This window comes from Girardinichthys multiradiatus, chromosome 1, assembly GCF_021462225.1.
Source record: "Girardinichthys multiradiatus isolate DD_20200921_A chromosome 1, DD_fGirMul_XY1, whole genome shotgun sequence".
Taxonomy (NCBI): Eukaryota; Metazoa; Chordata; class Actinopteri; order Cyprinodontiformes; family Goodeidae; genus Girardinichthys; species Girardinichthys multiradiatus.
The window spans coordinates 23954181-23969769 of NC_061794.1; the positions used below are offsets into that span (position 1 = coordinate 23954181).

The 15589-nt window shown below is 41.1% G+C and overlaps 1 protein-coding gene across 3 annotated transcripts in view; it reads left to right on the plus strand.

Moving 5' to 3' along the window:
- The first annotated feature begins 2292 nt into the window (after positions 1-2292).
- The window catches only part of stat6 (signal transducer and activator of transcription 6, interleukin-4 induced), a 60536-nt gene continuing 47239 nt past the window's right edge, over positions 2293-15589 (plus strand). For all 3 annotated transcript variants that reach the window (XM_047362400.1, XM_047362419.1, XM_047362410.1), the window contains exon 1: positions 2293-2812. The gene's annotated coding sequence lies outside the window, so the exon portion shown is untranslated. The remainder of the gene's footprint in view (positions 2813-15589) is intronic.

Below are 15589 nucleotides of genomic sequence, written 5' to 3' on the forward strand. Positions count from 1 at the left end.
ACGGTATTGATTTTTCAGCGATTTTGTGAGGGCTAAGAGTACATATTGGGACAAAATGATTGATACCCTGCTATTATTTTCTAAAAGAATATCCGTTTCGGGTATGAAAATAATGTTATAATCATAATGAAGACATAAAAATATATCATTTCAAAAACAATAATTGTAATGAGAGTAGCATGGAGACAAAGGATAGTACCCATGCCATCATATTTTCTTGTTCAACCTTTTGAAACAGTTACCTCTGTCAAGTGATTACTGTCATTTTCAATTCAAATTCAAAAATACTTTATTAATCCCAAAGGGTAATTAAATGTTGTTGTAGCTCATATGATGCATATGATCCAGGAAGCAAGAGCTTGTAGATGAAGCTCTTGTGGACTTCATAGTGAAGGACTCCCAGCCTTTCTCTGTATCCAAACCCAGACCACCCAGCCAAACAATTCCTAGTCACACCAGCCTTCTCTGTTCCCTGTGAAAGAGTATTTTCCAAAGCTGGAGAAATTGTCTCAAAAAAAAAAAAAGAAACCGTTTGAGCCCTTCTACTGTGCAAAAATGACTTTTCTTGAATAAAAACACCTTAAGTAACACAAGCACCCTCTTTATTACACCAAGCACAATGTCCAAGCCTCATTTTGACATCACTACTAGTAATATACCTCAACACAATACATTAAGGCGTTTATGGTCCATGTCTCTCCAATGTGTTAATTTTTTAAAACATAAATAACTTTGAAACCAGCATAACTAGTCTTTTTACTTCATTTTTTTCACTCTTCGACCTCACTGCTTCGGTGTCGCTACGATTACGTTTGAAACATAAGTGCAATAGATCACCTTTCATCACTTAAATTTTAAACCTGTACTTTTGACCTGTAGTTTTTTTACCTACAAATTTGTACATGTAGGTTTCATAATACAAACTGACAACATTAATAATATAATTTCGAAAATTAACTTAATGTCTAATAATTGCATTACCTTCCTTCTGCGCTTCTCCATACAACTTCATACAGGTTAGCTCTGCATAAGTACCTCCGTGAAAATCAGAGGACATAAAGCCAACCAATCACAGTTCGTGATCACGGAACGCCTACAGGTTGAGAAACGCCCACTTCGGTTGAGAAACGCCCACTTTTAGTCTGCAGAGACCCCTGTCTCCAGTGTTGCCAGGCGTACGATAATTATCGTATTTGTACGATAATTTTGCTCTCTGTACGATGTACCATCAATATTCCTAAAAAAGGCCAAATGTACGATAATTTGACCATTCCGTGAATGTGTGGTTGTAATCAGTTATCATCAGCTTATCGCCAAAGTCTGTCGGAGTTTTTTTGTGAACCCTGAAGGCATCTGTGTCCGGATTCTGGAACAGTTGCTGGAAATTCCAGCCAATCGTGCTTTTCTAAACGTGACCTACGAGTGACGTGATGCGTTGGCCTCAGAACAACGGCCATGATTGGCTGAATAGTCCACTGCGCCCGCCCATGATTGAGGAAAAGAAAAAAAGAAAGGAAGAAGAAGGAGAGCCCGGCTCTGTGGGGCTGCAGCTGTTGATAAATCCATTCAGTACTGACGTCACAAAGCTGCGAGTGTCTGTTAGACGCCATTCAACACATCAACAGACTTGTTATTTTGGTTATGGTGTACGATAATTTCCCTCAAAATACGATAATTTTATGTCTCTAGTACGATAATCCTACATTTCTCACCTGGTAACACTGCCTGTCTCGAAACAATCGGTTGAAATACGTGACTGTGTGTAATGAGCGGATATAATGCACGAGTTTGAAATATACTGTTCAGTGATACAATGTATTGAAATACACCTGAATGTCATAGTTACAGTAAATTAATAAATAGCCTACATGAATTGACACGTGATTTTCATTAATGAAATTTAAAGTTATATGTTAAAAAAATATATAATTATTTTAGTATTGAATTATCACAATGTTCTATTGCTCTATTAAATAGCCCAAAATATCACTCTGTGTGCAAAAAATGTAACATTTTGGCACTTGAAGCAGTAGAAATGTTTAAAGCCACGCTGTAATGCAGGAGTTGAGAGAAGCTGCCAGACAAGCGGTAGCTTGTCTGGCCGTCGGATTTAGCGGTAATAGTTTTGGAAAAACATCCGACTCGCAGGCTCTGTGTTCTGCAGATATGGTATCACCTTCCAGTAAGAGAGGAGTAATGTTGAGTCATTGGGCCGCCTACGTTCAGTTCTGAGGAAGTTAACCAACCAAGCCCTCTTCAGATAGTTTCTGTTTCAAATGTGGCAATTATAAGATTCATGGTGCGCTTTATGTCCTGTTTACATTCTAGGCGTCGTTTGTTCTGGAGAGCTCAGGTGGAAAACAGAGCACAGACCAAGCAGAACTTTATGATCCCAACTATGATTCATCATGTAGCACCACAGTGGACTTGATGTGATGTTTCTAAAGACAAGACGTTCATGTGAAGACCTGCCTTGAACGTGAAGGCAGGAAATAACGCGCGCAGCCCCGCTTAATGGCACATTGTGCGCAACAGGGAAGTGAACCTTGGCTGCTTTTCAACGAGGCAGAAAGTTCTCCGCCCTGACGCCTAAAGTTTACTTTTCTCTGCGTCATATATAAGGGGAGAAGAAAACCAAACGACGGTAATTTTTCCAGCATTGTGGATAAACGACGTCAGCTCTAAAAGCCAGTTCTTGACGCAGTACTTCAGTGGGATGGTCGAGCTCTAGGAGAACTTATGAGCTGGGACAGAAGGAAGAGGCGACGGCCATTATAACTGTCCGTGTTTTGAAACCTAACTGTTACAGAAGGTAAGCTCAAACATGGAGAGAATATGCTGTACTTGTGTCATTTGTGCGTCGAAACACGGGGCCCCGCAGCTGCGGAAGCCTCTGTGTGTGCGGGTGAAGCGTAATGAAGGATGCTGTCTGCGTCTCTGCCATGCTTTGGTTAGAAAACAACTACTTCTTGCAACAAAAACCTAAAAGACAAAGTGTCTATCTGAAACACCTCTTTGTATCCTTTCGTTTAAACATCCTTACAGCCTTTAAAGAGGGCCTGTTATTATCATTTTTACAACCAAGGTATTATGGCTGACTCAAGTTATGCCTTACCTCCATTCATGCCTTGCTACCAGTTGCTTTATATTCCCCTACTCCACAATTTAATGATGTTTGTGTAGCATTAACGCCAACACAAACCAGATTTATCGTTAATATCCTGGAACAATCCTGTATTCCTGGGTAAACAAGGGTTCCCTCTGAGTGCTGCTGCTCTGAATATGCAGTTATGAAACACAGGCAGACATCAGCTTGTGCCTTAAGTTAGTTTGTCTGCCAAAAGTGAAATATGGTGTTTGCCTATTAAAACAATGCTAAGCTGTAAAGCCATCTTACCATACAACATACTGAAACATGAACCATTCTCCCCGACTCCCACCTGTGGTGGGTGAACATTAACAGCTCTTACTGAGCCACTAAAAGGTCTCTCGGTCCTAGAAGGATCCACTGAGCTCTCCCCACAGCTGTTCCTGCTCTGCGCTGCAGAAAAGAAAAAGGCGGAAGTCTCTGTTTCTCTTTTAAATCTAATTAAATTACACAACTGGGACTGATATTGATGAGCATTGTTGCCTCTGCTGATGTCTGGATTCAGAAAACACGTTCAAACAATGGCTTTACAACAAAATAAGCATGTTGATGCCGCTGTGTTTGGTTTGTTGTTAGTCTTTACTGCCATTATTTTTAGTTCTGTCTAATGAAAGCATATTCTATATATCAAGTCTATTTTTGTGGGGGTTTTTTGTTTGTTTATTTAATCAGAAGAAACATTGAACAGCACAGTATGTACATGTATGATCTCCAGCATAAAAATATTACACTAGTTTAAAAATCTAAAACAAAAATGTTTAAAATGGGTTCAGTCACTTTTATTTAGAGAAGAAAAACAAAAATATAGAATAAAAACATTTTTAGTGCTAATTGTGCAGATCAATGTTCCCTTTTGGTCTTCTGCTCTATAGATTAGGACTAATCTATAAACATCAGTCTAATAATCAGTTATTAGTTAATTCATTAGTCAGACTGTCTGCTCTGGGCTGCTTAAAAGACATCCTTCTCATATGTTTTCTATGTAGTTTTAAAACAGCGTTTCCTGAAAACGACTGATAGGTCGCGCTCCTTTAGATTCCACACCATGACTGTCTGCGCTTTTTTAACGACAACCTATTTCCAAACAGCTCAATTTCTCTTTCTTGTGAGCGAGGTATAGCAGCATGTAAAGTAGCCTTCTTTTAGCCAGCTGACCAGCAGTGTGCAGCAACAGGTAGGAAAGAGGCAGAATTGCGCTACCCCATACATTCTTCATACATTCAGAGCCAGTGGCGTTTTATGACTTGGGCCATTTGGCTCACCGTCCAGAGAATCAAGCTTACTGTTTCCATGTTCACTCAGTGGGAAGTCGTCGCCACCCTCTCTTTCTGTGCATTGCAAGAAAAAAAAAACAACAAAAAAAACATGCCTGCAAAACACTGAAGTTGAAAGACATATCTTTCCCATCTATTAATACTCTTTTAATGAGATCATAAGGAGAGCATTTCTGATGCTTTTTTTGGCATCAAGACAATCTTACATTGAGATAAACTAAACAAATACATATATATATTGAGTAGAAGAAGGAGATTGCCCAGGGAGGTATTCATGCAAGAACCACCACTGTTCAGGAAGAAAAACACTCCAGTTACTCTAGCACCATTTCTGGTCTCCCTTTAAAAAGATTGTAAATTCGAAGAAAAGTGGTTTTAGCCATTTTCAAAACTAACTTTTTAAAACCTTGGTATATTTTGATATGGGTTAACAGCCGCAAGCCTATGTGGATGCTGTACTGTTAACATGATCCTACCAACTCATCAGTGACCAAAGAGGTTGCCAGATTTTCACCAAAGATTTGTTGGCATTTAAAGATTTAGCCCCATAACACCAGTCATAGGTTTTTCTTCTTCCCTTTTTGCAGATTTATAAACATTTTATTCTCTTAATTATTTACTTAGTTTACATTATTTCAAAACTATTTGTACAAGTCATCACACATTTAGCAGACAGGGATGTAAATAAAATGTAATGTTTAATTACATACAGTTACTCCATGAGTGTTATTTTTTTCTACTCCAGTCCATCGGTTTGTTCCTAACGGGTTGGAACCACAGATCATGTTTTCTAAAGTTGCTGCCACCCTTTTTCTCTTCTTGTCAGGTATTTTGCATAAAATGATTACTTTTGAGTCTAAACTTGCAGAAATAAAGCACCCTTTGTGAAACATCAGCTCCTGTCTCATCTATGAAGTAATTACACCCCTTAGGTGGTGCCTGTTAGTCTCGTTAACTGACTTTCAGGTCATAGTCTAACTGGTTACCAAATTTAGATCACTAACATTAATTTCCCCTGAAAAAAGGATCATAACCTTCCCACTGAGTTTTAAACTACACTTAAAAAAGAAGAAGAGGAGATTTATTAGTCGTTTTATGTTCATTAGAAACGGATATATGAAATCTAGAAGTCTACTGCAGGTTATAAGGGAAAATATCATGTTTAATACTATTCAGTACTCAGTATTCATGCACTAAAATAACATTAAACGAATAAACATATCTATAAAATAAGGTAATCAGCCTGGGTTTTAGCAAGACAATTAAACATGAAGAAAAACACTATTTGTTGACTGAAACCTAGAATTGAGCTGATTTAAACCCTGGAAGGTGTCAAGACAAATAATGTTTCTGTTGTTTTAATTAGGAGTTTTATGTATGGGAATTTTTTCTTTCTAACTGTTTCAAGCTATGTAGCATAAAGGGACAGACTCACAGACCTTAGAGAAGACACCTGCATTTACTCAGCCTCTGCTCGGGATATTTGGGTCTGTTCTGGGTTGTAGTATTAGCTGTTATATACATATAAATGCCATTTTATAATATTGTTTTGGCATGTTTTGCCTTGCTATTATGCTCCTATTTTGTAATGTCTCCCAGCTGATGAATGTTTCTGACCTGCTGAACCAACATTTATTAATTGGCCTCGTTTTGGATCAAAACTGCTGAGGTATGAAATGTCAAAGGGCAAAAATGACCAGTAGCTGCAGCAATAAGAGTTTTGTGAGAACAAAAATGTCGGGTCTGTTTATTTGTGTTGAAAAACTTTGGACTCTATGAGGCAGACTGGGAGGGTTGTCTGAGTTGTCTTGCTTCTTGGTGCATCACAACAAACCTGTGTAACCATCTTATATTTAAGTTGAGAGTCATAAGTGACTAATTCAGAAAGTGACTAGAATATATTGAATGTAGTTTGCTGATATAAAAAAAATGTGTAGGGTTTTTCAATAGCTGCCGTAAAATGTGAACAAATTTGTTTGGTAAAAATAATGTAAGTTTTTTACTATTAGTCATGAGCATTTTCAGTTTAGTATTTTGTGTTCTCATAGTATGACACCAGAAAAGACAAAATGTTTCATGCTTTTTCAGTTTGGATTAACAAACTTATTTCTATTTGCTAAATGAACGCAAGCCCATGCAAGAGAGTTGATTTTAAACTTACTTCAAATTCAGTTCAAATTCAGAAAGTTTTCATACATTTCCCTAGTATTTTGCAGGATTGCTTTTTAAACTCTACGACCTCAAGTTTCTCATAATAGTTTCTTAGCTTTGTTCTCAGTTCTCCTATGGAACTGAGATCAGGGCTTTCTGATGGTCACTCCATTGGCTTTGTTGTCCTTAAGTCCATTTGTAACTAGTCTGCTGATATGCCAAGGGAAATTTGATGTTCAGCTACCACACCTGAACAGTATGATGGCCGAACATTCCCATTCTGCCTTTATTTATTGTTTGAATGTGGCATCTTAAAGCATCTGGAAATTGTCACCAAGGCTGAAGCAGACTTTTTGAGGTCCACAATTTTCTTCCTGGTATCTCTGCTGAAGTATGATTTTTTCCATGATTTCACACAAACAAACAATGTGTTTGAGGTGTTGCCTCCATACCAATATATTTGAAAATATACTTGAAATATAGTTAAATGCAATTAATATGTGCTGTTTAGTTGTACACTGGCACTTTTTAATGTACCTTGTGTACTAAGGCAGTTTTCCTAGAGGTGCCTTGAGTGCCTTGTTGCTGAAAAGTGCTATATAAATAAACGTGACTTGACTTGATTTTGTAGTAATGAGAGCAGCCTGTGTTACATGCTCTGTTAGGCATGAGCTGTGAGCCCACCGGATGAGGGTGATGCTCATGGTAATGTCCATTGTTACTTGGAAAAACTGAAATGACAGGATTTCTTTTCAGCGGAAGAAATCCCAAGGCAACTGTCACTTTGTGGCTTACTTGCCAGTTTCAGATGTTGTCAGACCATGAGTAATCTGGATGCCGCCTGAAACCAGTATGCTTTTACAGCTCATCAGCTGTCTAGAAAATGGATGAGCAGAGTTGAACTAGAACCTAAATGACTGATTTTCATGCTAGAATGTGGTTTGGATTTGATAGATCACTGTTTTTAACCAGCTGTCATTTGCCCCCTTAAAAGTTGGGCTGCTGGTTTGGGGCATTGTTTGATTAGAGATTGTAGGATTTACCACAGTTATTTTTACTTTAGATATTTCATGTTTTTTAAGACATTGGAGCACAATTATTTTCTTTGCTATGGAAAGTTTGGAATTTTGTGCTAGAGGTAAGGATCAGGGGGCCTTCTCCCATATGCCAGAGGGCTCTCTCATAGTTTTTACGAATAGAAAAGTTCGAAGTAAAATTTGTCTTTCTTGCAGGGAAAAGTGTTGGAGCTTTCTTTCAGCCAGCTGAACAACAGTACTTAACAAAAAGCCAGAAAGAAGTTGAGCTGGGTTACTTTATGCTCCATGCAGCTGGAGAAGAACTTCAGGTCTTTCTCATTTTAAAGAGTTTCAAGCCTGTGGGGTAGAGGGGTTGTGTCCACTTCTAGGATGTGGGGTCACCAGCGTTTGAATTGGTTGGACGGCGATGGTGGAGCTGAGCTGAATAGTGTTTCTCCCTGGGCGGTCGTTGCAGTGGCAGTGATGTAGTGTTTTTTGTCGCTGAGGGGGGCGTGGTGGGGGACACTGGCCTTGGGTGCCTGCCGCTGGCCGGGGACCTCTTGGTGGGTGAGTTTGTCCCATCATGGTGCTGTTGTGGGTGCGGTGCTCGGTGGGGTCTGCCCTGTTGCACCAGTGGGCGGGGTTGGCGTTGCGCAGGGCCCTTGGCATGCCGTTGCGGCGCGCTGTGTGATGGGGGAGCGGGGTGCAGCGGGGGTGCTTAGAGTGGGGCTGTGTGTGGAGCTTGTCCTGTGTGGGTGTGGCTTCATCGGCTTCTCGGCTATGGAGTTCACCTGTGGGGGTGTGCCCCTGTGGGGGAGGGGATTCGTGGCTTTTGGGTTCGGGGGCATGTGTTCGATATCGGTGTTCTTGTTGGGGGTGGCCCTGTGGGAAGGCTCATGTTGGGGTTCACTGGGGGTGGGAGACTCATGGGGTTGGGATTGGAGCTCATTGAGGGGTCGGGACTGCTCCATCCTGGGGCGGCTCCGGTTGGCGGGCTGGTATGAGCCATGTGGACCCCTCTTTTGTACATAGCCCCCTCTCCAGAGGGGGATGGGGGTTGTTGGGGACTGGGTTCGGGGCGGGGGGACTCTGACAGGCCTCTGCTTGGGGGGTGGTGTGTCCCGGGGTCTTGGGTCGTCCCGGCGGTGGTTCTCCTGGGGTTCCTGTGCTTTGGGGGGCCTTTGGATGTCTGTGGTTTGGATCTCCTCAGTGTCCGATCGGGGACCATGGGGCAGGTCTGTGGGTGCTCACACTCGCTATTGCATATTTTTGTGGAGAAACCTTGTATACAAAAGCGCGTCCACACTCATACTCACAGGTGTTAAGCTTCAGGTGTTGACAGATACACAGATGTTCTATATTGGGCTGCACCTCTCACTAAGTACATTTTACATTCATAATCACCGTGTACTATTTTGTAATAAAAAAAAACACCTGCAGGTGTATAAGCAAGCAGAGTGTAATCTTGTATTCTCTTCATCCTTCTTTCTCTCCTCCACTTTTTCCTCCTTTTCTCCCCTTTTTCCCTTTTGCCCAATCTCTCTGTTTTTTGAGCTTCTTTTTTCCTTTTCATTTCAGTCTCCGTTTCCGTAACAATTGAAATATTCCCAAAGAAGTTTATAATAAAGTTTGTTTTATAAATATCAAGCAGAGCTTTAAAGCATTAGTTGTTTCACAAGCTCTGCTTGTGAAATTAAATCTGTTGGGCAATTTCTCGGCACTTAGACAACAATTCTGAGCACTACTCTGCTGGACAGGAAACGGTAAAAAAAAAGAAAAAAAAAAAAAAAAGAGGGAGAGTTTCAAAAGTCAAATAAAGAAGCTAAATTTGGACAAAAGGTTTCCACTGGGCTTTCCCTACAGTTGTTCCTGGTCTGCACTACAGAAAATAGGAAGACAGAAGTTTCTGTTTCTCTTTCAAATCTAATTAAATCTCAGCTTTTGGTATGATGTTAATGGAATGAGATTCTCATGGTATGACCCCCCCTGCATAAAATATTACAGCGTTGGCTCAAAAATCTAAAACAAAAGTGTGTAAAATGGGTCTAATCACTTTTATTTAGAAGAAAAAAGGAAAAATGTAGAACAAAGAAAAAATAGTGTTTCAGGTTGTTGTGACTATGAATCTATATTATTTAATATTTAATATTGATACTTTAATATTTTATCAAATAATATTTCGGTCTGTTAAGGGTTGTCCTGTGAACACCAGCCCAATAAGGCGGTGGTATTAGGACAAAATTGAAAAGAGTGAGCCAAGCTCTGACATTATTGAACAGCAAAACAGCACACACATGGAATGAATTTACACAATTTCTTAAAATACAAGAATTTATTAACAAAAATAAGTCAACTCAAAGTCAAACATATTTCAATCAACAAACTCTTCACTATGCTAAAACAATCCAACTAAACTACCAAGCAGAATGAAAGAATAACGAAGACTAATGGGCTATGTACAATATAAACAAGTTGATTAAAGATGATTGAAAATCATGACCGAAAGAGTGATGCAACATTACCATGCAATGTTTATGTTTGAGAACCAAGTATTATTTTGAAGAATCTGGAAGTGAAGTTAAGTTAGTCTTAACTAACTTAGGCAATAATCAGCATACCTTTAGGCAACCATTCACACTGCAAGATCAGATAAAATATTGTTTTAATAAAATAATGTTTTAAAGAATTATCTGCTGAAATAAAACCAAAGAAGCTTATAGCTTAGCACCAGAATCAAACACACACCTTTAAAACACACACCTTTAAAATACCATTAATAAAAGGGTTAAAATCACCCTTCAAGTAAAGTTTGTCTTAACTTTAAAAACACACAAACACAGAACACAAAACTGAGCACGTGTGCTGCAGATAGCCTGCTAGCACTAAGATAGCTCAGTTCAACACAAACAAAACCAAACTTCATAAAATTAAAAACGTTTAGATCATTTCATCCTAAATATCTCTCTATCACTCTGCCCAAACCTAACCTCATGATCTGTGCTGAGGAACGTTGTCCGGGGCGATGAAGTTTGAAGAAACATCCACTTTGAACGAAGGTTAGCTTCAGCTAACCTCCGAAGCTGTTGAGGGGGGGGGCGGCTCCCTGTTGGGCCACCGAACTGCACGTTACCGTAACCATGGTGATGCGGCTCCTGTTGTCCTTCTTTCAGACCGGGAAACTGCTCCATTCGGCGTCGTGCTGGGAACTCTCTATAACACAGCTTGATTCTGTATGCCTCAGAGAGAAAAGTCAAACCAGGCTTGTACCTTAATTCCCGTTCATGAATGAATCTACCGGATACACGAACAGTGATTCATTTGCACTTATCTTAGTGCATATGATCGATGATTGTATGACACTATCGGATCCAGTTGAAGAGTTATGTCTGTTTGCCAGCAAAGAGACATTAGCACGCTGTTTCTCCGGCCAGCCTGGCAGCAGAGTCCGGATGGAAGAGGCAGGATGTAGCAAGAGCGGTGCTTTTATTTGAACAGTGACTGTCAGGTTCAAACAACCTCAAATACTTATAACATCACAAAAAGAAGAGAAAGACAAAGAATGTTGTAGTCTGGTACAGCTATTTTGCTTCCTCCTACTTTCATTCAAACAAATTACAGATGCAGTCACAGTAACAGGAAGAAGTGGAACCTCTGTTAATTCAAAGGTTTTAGCGTAGAAAAGACGCAATTTCTGTCAGGTTCTAAATTAGTACAATTCAATTCAGTTCAAAAATACTTTATTATTCCCAAAGGAAAATTTAATCTTGTTATAACTGATATTATGCAAGTGTGTTCAATGAGTTGCTGTAGATGCCGATGGCTGTGGGCATGAAGGACCTCCTGTAGCGGTCTGTCTTACAGCAGATCTGAAGAAGCCTCTCACTGAAGACCCTCTGTTGTTGTACAACAGTCTCATGAAGAGGATGCCCTGGGTTGTCTGTAATGTTCTTCATTTTATGAACAATTCTTCTAGGCACAGTCATCTCCAGAGGTTGCAGAGGATTTAGAGTTTAGAGAAAATACAAAATAAATTCAAATTTGAGCACCTGAATCTTGTTTTTTTTTTCAAATAGTCCAAGCTGTATATTGCTTAATAATTGAACCTTGGGAAAAAAACAACGGTTCAGATAAATTAATAAAAGCCCTAAACTAATGTGGCATTCATGCCAAGTGTGTGTGTGTGTGTGTGTGTGTGTGTGCAAACAGTTTTGGTGAACTGTAATCCAGAAGGAAGAAAAACACGACTGACATGTTGATTTCTGTTGATCACCATGTAGGATGAAGATTTTTTTAAATCATGTTATACAAACAATTTGTCTTGGCAAAGCCCTTCTGAGCTGTGGAAAATAACCTGTTGGGGCAGTTTTGGCAGCAGCATTTGTTTTTTTTATATAGTGATCTAGTTTCAGTTCAAGTACAGACAGTTCTTCTTACATTTAAAGCAATTACACTAAAACTGCTGAGAGACAAAGACATTTTTTATTTGTTCGGTCTTTTTTGTTGGTTCAATTTAGAATTAGAATCAGAATTGGCTTTATTCGCCAAGCAGTTCCACTTTGCTCTCAATTAAGATATTTTAAATATGAATATATAAAAAAAGGAAATAAAAAAAATGGTAAATATGAAAATATACAGTGTTTTTACAAAAATAGAAGGTCATGGTTGAATTGGTGCAAGTATGCCTGGTATTGATCAATCTGGGCACAGCTTGGGGGTAGAAGTTGACCCTGTGGTGGCTGTTTTTTGCAAATAGTACTCTGTAGCACTGACCTGAATGTATAAGCCTAATCAGTTTGTATCCAGGATGTGTGTGTTCTGAAGGAATGTTAGCTTCCCTTTTTCTGACCCTAGATCTATACAGGTCCAGGATGGAAGGAAGGTCAGGCCTTATGATCCTCTCTGGAGACCTAATTGTTTGTTGCAGTCTTGACTTGTTCTGCTTTGTGGACGAGCCAAACATCTTAGTAATGGATGTGCACAGGATACATTGAATAATGGCAGTGTAGAAGATGACAAGCTGCTCCTGTGGCCAAAATGCATTGGTATGTTAAACACACCTAGGTGGACAAAGCCATAATTCTTCTGGTAATACTGCCTGTTTTAACTCCAGAAACTCTGTATTTAACATTATATGACAACAAATAAGAGAAACAGCCCACAAAATCCTGTCTTTGATGCACAAACTGAGTGAGGGAGGTATTTTGGCATTATGCACTTCAGTATGGAGTTTAAAAATGTTGGTTAGGCATGGGCCAATTACTGTTATAGAGGTATACAGTACCAACATTTAAAAAAGTTACAGCTTTCATACAGCAGCAATTTTAATCCTTTCAACGAGATACCAAAGTGCAGAGGTGTCCAGATTTTTCTCCGGCTTTGTGGAGTTGTGCTAGTAGTGACGCTAGTAGTGATATTATTGTACATCAGAAATAAAAATAGATTGCGATAAGAGTTGTGATAGCAATAAACTGTAATTGATGATGTTTGCTAATTCCAGTAAAAAACAATATGGTTGGGATTTTACTTTTACTGTTTAAACATTTTTATTTTCCCTGTTAATTCTATAAGAGCCTCCATTAATGCAAATTTATTTGAAAATATAGTTAGAGGCTCAATAGCTGCTGTAAAATGTGAACAAATTTGTTTGGTTGAAATAATGTAAGCTTTTTTATTATTAGTCATGAGCATTTTTAATTTAGTATTTTGTGTTCTCACTGTATGACACAAGAAAAGACAAAACGTTTCATGTTTTCAATCAGTTTGGATTAACAAACTTATTTTTATTTATTAAATACACAGAGAATTTATTTTAAACTAATTTTCAATTCAATTTCAGAAAGTTTTCATAAATTTTCCTACAATGATTGAGGTATAATTTTTCCATGATGTCACACAAACAGGCAATGTGTTTGAGTTGTTACCTCAATACCAATATATTTGAAAATATAGTTAAATGCAATTAGTATGTGCTGTTTAGCTGTACACTTGAACTACGTAATGTACCTGGTGTACTAAGGTAGTATTCCTGGAGGTGTAAACTGTTGTTTGCCTGGTAGTTATGAGCGCAGCCTGTGTTACACGCTATGTTAGGCAAGAGCTGTGAGCCCACTGGATGACGGATATGTTCATGAAAATGTTCATGAAAATTGGTTCTTGGAAAAACTGGAAATTTTTTTTCTGTGGAAATACAAATCCCAAGACAACTGTCTCTTTATGTTTTGTTAGTTTCATATGTGGTCAGAAAGTGAGTAATCTGGATGTCACCCTACTTTTATTCTGCTCTGTGCACCTATGTTGTCAAGGAACCAGTTTGCTTTCAGCGCTCACCAGCTTTCTGGGAAACAGATGGGCAGTGTTGATCTGGATTAACCATAATTACTTTACTTTACTTTTCAAGAATCCCTCATGAGGACAAAAATATCGCGGCACGTGACGTCGCCCAGTACGGTGGAGCCGGGGTCCCATCCTGGAGCCAGGCCTGGGGTCGGGACTCGCCGGAGAGCGTCTGGTGGCCGGGTTGCTCTTCGCGGGACCCGGCCGGGCCAAGCCCAAACGAGAGACGCGAGGCCATCCCCTAGTGGGCCCACCACCTGCAGGGGGAACCGTGAGGGACCGGTGCAAAGAGGATTGGGTGGCGGACAAAGATGGAGACCTCAGAGGCCCGATCCCCGGATGCTTAGGCTGGCTCTAGGGACGTGGAATGTCACCTCGCTGGGGGGGAAGGATCCTGAGCTTGTGCAGGAGGTCGAGAGATATCGGCTAGAAATAGTCGGGCTCGCTTCCACACACAGCGTGGGGTCTGGAACCCATCTCCTTGAGAGGGGTTGGACTCTCTTCTACTCTGGAGTGGCCCACGGGGAGAGGCGGCGGGCTGGTGTGGGTTTGCTTGTTGCCCCCCAGCTCAGCCGTCTCGTGTTGGGGTTTACCCCAGTGGATGAGAGGGTCGTATACCTGCGCCTTCGGGTTGGAGATAGGTCTCTGACTATCATTTCGGCCTACGGGCCGAGTGGTAGTGCGGAGTACCCGGCCTTCTTGGTGTCCCTGTCGGGGTGCTGGATAGTGCCCCTCCCGGGGACTCCATTATTCTGCTGGGAGATTTCAACGCCCACGTGGGAAACGACAGTGACACCTGGAGAGGCGTGATCGGGAGGAATGGTCTCCCCGATCTGAATCCGAGCGGTGTTTTGTTGTTGGACTTCTGTGCTAGTCACGGATTGTCCATAATGAACACCATGTTCAAACATAAGGGTGTCCATCAGTGCACTTGGCACCAGGACACCCTAGGCATTAGGTCGATGATCGACTTTGTTGTCGTATCATCAGACCTTCGGCCGCATGTTATGGACACTCGGGTGAAGAGAGGGGCTGAGCTTTCCACTGATCACCACCTGGTGGTGAGTTGGATCCGCTGGAGGAGGAGAAAGCCGGACAGACTTGACCGGCCCAAGCACATAGTGAGGGTCTGCTGGGAACACCTGGCGGAGCCCTCGGCCAGGGATGTATTCAACTCCCACCTCCGGGAGAGCTTTGACCAGATTCCGAGGGATGTTGGAAACATAGAGTCCGAGTGGACCATGTTTTCCGCATCTATTGTCGATGCTGCTGCCCGTAGCTGCGGCCGTGAGGTCTGCGGTGCCTGTCGCGGCGGCAATCCCAGAACCTGGTAGTGGACACCGCCAGTAAGGGATGCTGTCAAGCTGAAGAAGGAGTCCTATCGGCTGTGGTTGGCTTGTGGGATTCCTGAGGCGGCTGACGGATACCGTGAGGCCAAGCGTGCTGCGGCCCGGGCTGTGGCAGAGGCAAAAACTCTGGCCTGGGAGGGTGGAGAAGGACTACCGGTTGGCCTCGAAGCGATTCTGGCAAACCGTCCGGTGCCTCAGGAGGGGGAAGCAATGCTTCGCCAACACTGTTTATAGTGGGGGTGGGAGGCTGCTGACCTCGACTGAGGACATTATCGGGCAGTGGAAGGAGTACTTTGAGGATCTCCTCAATCCTGCCAT